This window comes from Pristiophorus japonicus, unplaced genomic scaffold (assembly GCF_044704955.1).
Source record: "Pristiophorus japonicus isolate sPriJap1 unplaced genomic scaffold, sPriJap1.hap1 HAP1_SCAFFOLD_751, whole genome shotgun sequence".
Lineage (NCBI taxonomy): Eukaryota > Metazoa > Chordata > Chondrichthyes > Pristiophoridae > Pristiophorus > Pristiophorus japonicus.
In genome coordinates, this window is record NW_027254668.1 from 35,197 (window position 1) to 41,736 (window position 6,540).

Sequence of the window (6,540 nt, forward strand, 5' to 3'; positions counted from 1 at the left end):
CTTGTAGCATGAGCCATCTCTACAGCATAGGATTAAATCAAGTCTTTCTGATCACCACAGTCAAATAAAATTGGTTTTAGGCTGCAGATTCTCAGCAGCTCTCGATACCCTGCCAATCTGACAGGGTTTCACCAGTCTGTCATTGCCCTGATTGTTAAGCCTGTCACACTGGCCAGTATTCCCTGTGACCAGACTGGAGTCACACAGCACCATTGCACTCAGGAACAGAACAACGAGCACATTTGGTAACACAAGTGACTGTAGCAACACCGGGGCCTTGTCGTCCTGCTCGATTGCGCTGCAGGTTTCGGTGCAATTCGACCACATTGACGCAATAGATCGCAGGACTGCAACGGCAAATACGTTCAAGGCAAATAGAGTTCCCACAATCTACTGCACTAGTTTTAAAAAGGTCGTGTTTATTTGCAACACCAGAGTTCTGATCGCTGGGTGTGTCTTGTCCTTCAGGTGGACCAGTTTGTCTGGAACTTCATGGTGGGGCGGGCAATAATCAAGGGAATAATGGAGGCATGTGAAAAAGGAACGGCATGTGAAAAAAGAACGGCAGTAATCATGGGGGACTTTAACCTACATATCGATTGGTCAAATCAAATCGCACGGGGTAGCCTTGAGGAGGAATTCATAGAATGCATACGGGATTGTTTCTTAGAACAGTATGTTACAGAACCTAGCAAGCTATCTTAGATCTGGTCCTGTGTAATGAGACAGGAATAATAAACGATCTCCTAGTAAAAGATCCTCTCGGAATGAGTGATCACAGTATGGTTGAATTTGTAATACAGATTGAGGGTGAGGAAGTAGTGTCTCAAACGAGCGTACTGTGCTTAAACAAAGGGGACTACAGTGGGATGAGGGCAGAGTTGGCTAAAGTAGACTGGAAACACAGACTAAACGGTGGCACAATTGAGGAACAGTGGAGGACTTTTAAGGAGCTCTTTCATAGTGCTCAACAAAAATATATTCCAGTGAAAAAGAAGGGCGATAAGAGAAGGGATAACCAGCTGTGGATAACCAAGGAAATAAAGGAGAGTATCAAATTAAAAACCAATGCGTATAAGGTGGCCAAGGTTAGTGGGAAAATAGAAGATTGGGAAAATTTTAAACAACAGCAAAGAATGACTAAGAAAGCAATAAAGAAAGGAAAGATAGATTACGAAGGTAAACTTGCGCAAAACATAAAACCAGATAGTAAAAGCTTTTACCGATATATAAAATGGAAAAGAGTGACTAAAGTAAATGTTGGTCCCTCAGAAGATGAGAAGGGGGATTTAATAATGGGAAATGGCTGAGACCTTAAACAATTATTTTGCCTCGGTCTTCACAGTGGAAGACACAGAAACCATGCCAGAAATTGCTGGTCACAGGAATGTGGGAAGGGAGGACCTTGAGACAGTCACTATCACTAGGGGGGTAGTGCTGGACAGGCTAATGGGACTCAAGGTAGACAAGTCCCCTGGTCCTGATGAAATGCATCCCAGGGTATTAAAAGAGATGGCGGAAGTTATAGCAGATGCATTCGTTAGAATCTACCAAAATTCTCTGGACTCTGGGGAGGTACCAGCGGATTGGAAAGCAGCTAATGTAACGCCTCTGTTTAAAAAAGGGGGCAGACAAAAGGCAGGTAACTATAGGCCGGTTAGTTTAACATCTGTAGTGGGGAAAATACTTGAAACTATCATTAAGGAAGAAATAGTGGGACATCTAGATAGGAATAGTGCAATCAAGCAGACGCAGTATGGATTCATGAAGGGGAAATCATGTTTAACTAATTGACTGGAATTCTTTGAGGATATAGCGAGCATGGTGGATAGAGGTGTACCGATGGACGTGGTGTATTTAGATTTCCAAAAGGCATTCGTTAAGGTGCCACCCAAAAGGTTCAAAAAGGAGTTAGATGAAGTCCTTACTACTAGGGGGATCAAGGGGTATGGCGAGAAAGCAGGAATGGGGTACTGAAGTTGCATGTTCAGCCATGAACTCATTGAATGGCCGTGCAGGCTAGAAGGGCTGAATGGCCTACTCCTGCACCTATTTTCTATGTTATTGCAGAAGATAAAGGTATGCGGAGTCTGAGGAAATATATTAGCATGGATAGATATACTGGCTTTGGAGGGGATACAGAGGCGATTCACTGGGATGATTCCGGAGTGGGCGGGTAAGTGGAGCTGAGTCCACGGCCAGATCAGCCATGATCTTGTTGAATTGCGGAGCAGCCTCGAGGGGCTAGATGGCCTCCTCCTGTTCCTAACTCTTATGTTCTTATGTTATGAATGTTTAATACGATGCTGCCTGCCTGAGTGATCAAGTACTTTGTAATGTATCATTTGATCCATTCATTCTGACTGAAGTTCCAGACCACAGCTCACAGTACAGCTTTCAGAGAACCGACAGGCCCGGGCTAGGACCTCTTCCCCATGAACCCCCAACACTTCCCCCCCCATCCCAACACGTTCCTCACCCCCCATCCCAACACGTTCCTGACCCCCCATCCCAACACGTTCCTCACCCCCCCCAACACGTTCCTCACCCCCCGTCCCAACACGTTCCTCACCCCCCCCCAACACGTTCCTCACCCCCCCCAACACGTTCCTCACCCCCCCCAACACGTTCCTCACCCCCCCCAACACGTTCCTCACCCCCCCATCCCAACACGTTCCTCACCCCCCCCAACACGTTCCTCACCCCCCCCAACACGTTCCTCACCCCCCCCAACACGTTCCTCACCCCCCCATCCCAACACGTTCCTCACCCCCCGTCCCAACACGTTCCCCACCCCCCCCAACACGTTCCTCACCCCCCATCCCAACACGTTCCTCACCCCCCCCCCAACACGTTCCTCACCCCCCCCAACACGTTCCTCACCCCCCCATCCCAACACGTTCCTCACCCCCCCCCAACACGTTCCTCACCCCCCCAACACGTTCCTCACCCCCCCCAACACGTTCCTCACCCCCCCATCCCAACACGTTCCTCACCCCCCGTCCCAACACGTTCCCCACCCCCCCCAACACGTTCCTCACCCCCCATCCCAACACGTTCCTCACCCCCCCCAACACGTTCCTCACCCCCCCCAACACGTTCCTCACCCCCCCCCAACACGTTCCTGACCCCCCGTCCCAACACGTTCCTCACCCCCCCCCCCAACACGTTCCTCACCCCCCCCCAACACGTTCCTGACCCCCCATCCCAACACGTTCCTCACCCCCCCCAACACGTTCCTCACCCCCCGTCCCAACACGTTCCTCACCCCCCGTCCCAACACGTTCCTCACCCCCCCCCCCCAACACGTTCCTCACCCCCCCCCCCCAACACGTTCCTCACCCCCCCCAACACGTTCCTCACCCCCCCCAACACGTTCCTCACCCCCCGTCCCAACACGTTCCCCACCCCCCGTCCCAACACGTTCCTCACCCCCCCCCCAACACGTTCCTCACCCCCCCCAACACGTTCCTCACCCCCCGTCCCAACACGTTCCTCACCCCCCCCAACACGTTCCTCACCCCCCGTCCCAACACGTTCCTCACCCCCCCCAACACGTTCCTCACCCCCCCCCCCCAACACGTTCCTCACCCCCCCCAACACGTTCCTCACCCCCCCCAACACGTTCCTCACCCCCGTCCCAACACGTTCCTCACCCCCCCCCTCAACACGTTCCCCACCCCCCGTCCCAACACGTTCCTCACCCCCCCCCCCCAACACGTTCCTCACCCCCCCCAACACGTTCCTCACCCCCCCCCTCAACACGTTCCCCACCCCCCGTCCCAACACGTTCCTCACCCCCCCCCCCCAACACGTTCCTCACCCCCCGTCCCAACACGTTCCTCACCCCCCGTCCCAACACGTTCCTCACCCCCCGTCCCAACACGTTCCCCACCCCCCGTCCCAACACGTTCCCCACCCCCCCGTCCCAACACGTTCCTCACCCCCCCCCCAACACGTTCCTCACCCCCCCCAACACGTTCCTCACCCCCCGTCCCAACACGTTCCCCACCCCCCCCAACACGTTCCCCACCCCCCCCCCAACACGTTCCCCACCCCCCGTCCCAACACGTTCCCCACCCCCCCCAACACGTTCCCCACCCCCCCCAACACGTTCCCCACCCCCCCCCCAACACGTTCCCCACCCCCCGTCCCAACACGTTCCCCACCCCCCGTCCCAACACGTTCCCCACCCCCCCCAACACGTTCCCCACCCCCCGTCCCAACACGTTCCCCACCCCCCCCAACACGTTCCCCACCCCCCGTCCCAACACGTTCCTCACCCCCCGTCCCAACACGTTCCTCACCCCCCGTCCCAACACGTTCCTCACCCCCCCCCCCCCAACACGTTCCTCACCCCCCGTCCCAACACGTTCCTCACCCCCCCCCCCCCAACACGTTCCTCACCCCCCCCCCAACACGTTCCTCACCCCCCGTCCCAACACGTTCCCCACCCCCCCCCCAACACGTTCCTCACCCCCCCCCCAACACGTTCCCCACCCCCCGTCCCAACACGTTCCCCACCCCCCGTCCCAACACGTTCCCCACCCCCCGTCCCAACACGTTCCTCACCCCCCCCCCCAACACGTTCCTCACCCCCCCCCCCCCAACACGTTCCTCACCCCCCCCCCAACACGTTCCTCACCCCCCCCCCCCAACACGTTCCTCACCCCCCCCCCAACACGTTCCTCACCCCCCCCCCCCCAACACGTTCCTCACCCCCCCCCCCAACACGTTCCTCACCCCCCCCCCCCCAACACGTTCCTCACCCCCCCCCCAACACGTTCCTCACCCCCCCCCCCCCAACACGTTCCTCACCCCCCCCCCCCCAACACGTTCCTCACCCCCCCCCCCAACACGTTCCTCACCCCCCCAACACGTTCCCCACCCCCCGTCCCAACACGTTCCCCACCCCCCCCAACACGTTCCTCACCCCCCGTCCCAACACGTTCCCCACCCCCCCCCCAACACGTTCCTCACCCCCCGTCCCAACACGTTCCTCACCCCCCGTCCCAACACGTTCCCCACCCCCCCCAACACGTTCCCCACCCCCCGTCCCAACACGTTCCTCACCCCCCGTCCCAACACGTTCCCCACCCCCCGTCCCAACACGTTCCCCACCCCCCCCAACACGTTCCTCACCCCCCCCCAACACGTTCCTCACCCCCCCCCAACACGTTCCTCACCCCCCCCCCCCAACACGTTCCTCACCCCCCCCCCAACACGTTCCTCACCCCCCCCCCCCCAACACGTTCCTCACCCCCCCCCCCCCAACACGTTCCTCACCCCCCCCCCAACACGTTCCTCACCCCCCCAACACGTTCCCCACCCCCCGTCCCAACACGTTCCCCACCCCCCCCAACACGTTCCTCACCCCCCGTCCCAACACGTTCCCCACCCCCCCCCCAACACGTTCCTCACCCCCCGTCCCAACACGTTCCTCACCCCCCGTCCCAACACGTTCCCCACCCCCCCCAACACGTTCCCCACCCCCCGTCCCAACACGTTCCCCACCCCCCGTCCCAACACGTTCCCCACCCCCCCCAACACGTTCCTCACCCCCCCCCAACACGTTCCTCACCCCCCCCCAACACGTTCCTCACCCCCCCCAACACGTTCCCCACCCCCCCCCAACACGTTCCTCACCCCCCGTCCCAACACGTTCCTCACCCCCCGTCCCAACACGTTCCCCACCCCCCCCCAACACGTTCCCCACCCCCCGTCCCAACACGTTCCCCACCCCCCGTCCCAACACGTTCCCCACCCCCCGTCCCAACACGTTCCTCACCCCCCGTCCCAACACGTTCCTCACCCCCCCCCCAACACGTTCCTCACCCCCCCCCCAACACGTTCCCCACCCCCCCCCCAACACGTTCCCCACCCCCCGTCCCAACACGTTCCTCACCCCCCGTCCCAACACGTTCCTCACCCCCCCCAACACGTTCCTCACCCCCCGTCCCAACACGTTCCTCACCCCCCCCCCCAACACGTTCCCCACCCCCCCCAACACGTTCCCCACCCCCCGTCCCAACACGTTCCCCACCCCCCCCCCAACACGTTCCTCACCCCCCGTCCCAACACGTTCCCCACCCCCCCCAACACGTTCCTCACCCCCCGTCCCAACACGTTCCCCACCCCCCGTCCCAACACGTTCCCCACCCCCCGTCCCAACACGTTCCCCACCCCCCGTCCCAACACGTTCCTCACCCCCCCCAACACGTTCCCCACCCCCCGTCCCAACACGTTCCTCACCCCCCCCAACACGTTCCTGACCCCCCCCAACACGTTCCTCACCCCCCGTCCCAACACGTTCCTCACCCCCCCCCCCAACACGTTCCTGACCCCCCCCAACACGTTCCTGACCCCCCCCCAACACGTTCCCCACCCCCCGTCCCAACACGTTCCCCACCCCCCGTCCCAACACGTTCCTCACCCCCCGTCCCAACACGTTCCTCACCCCCCCCAACACGTTCCTCACCCCCCCCCCCCCCAACACGTTCCTCACCCCCCGTCCCAACACGTTCCTGACCCCCCGTCCCA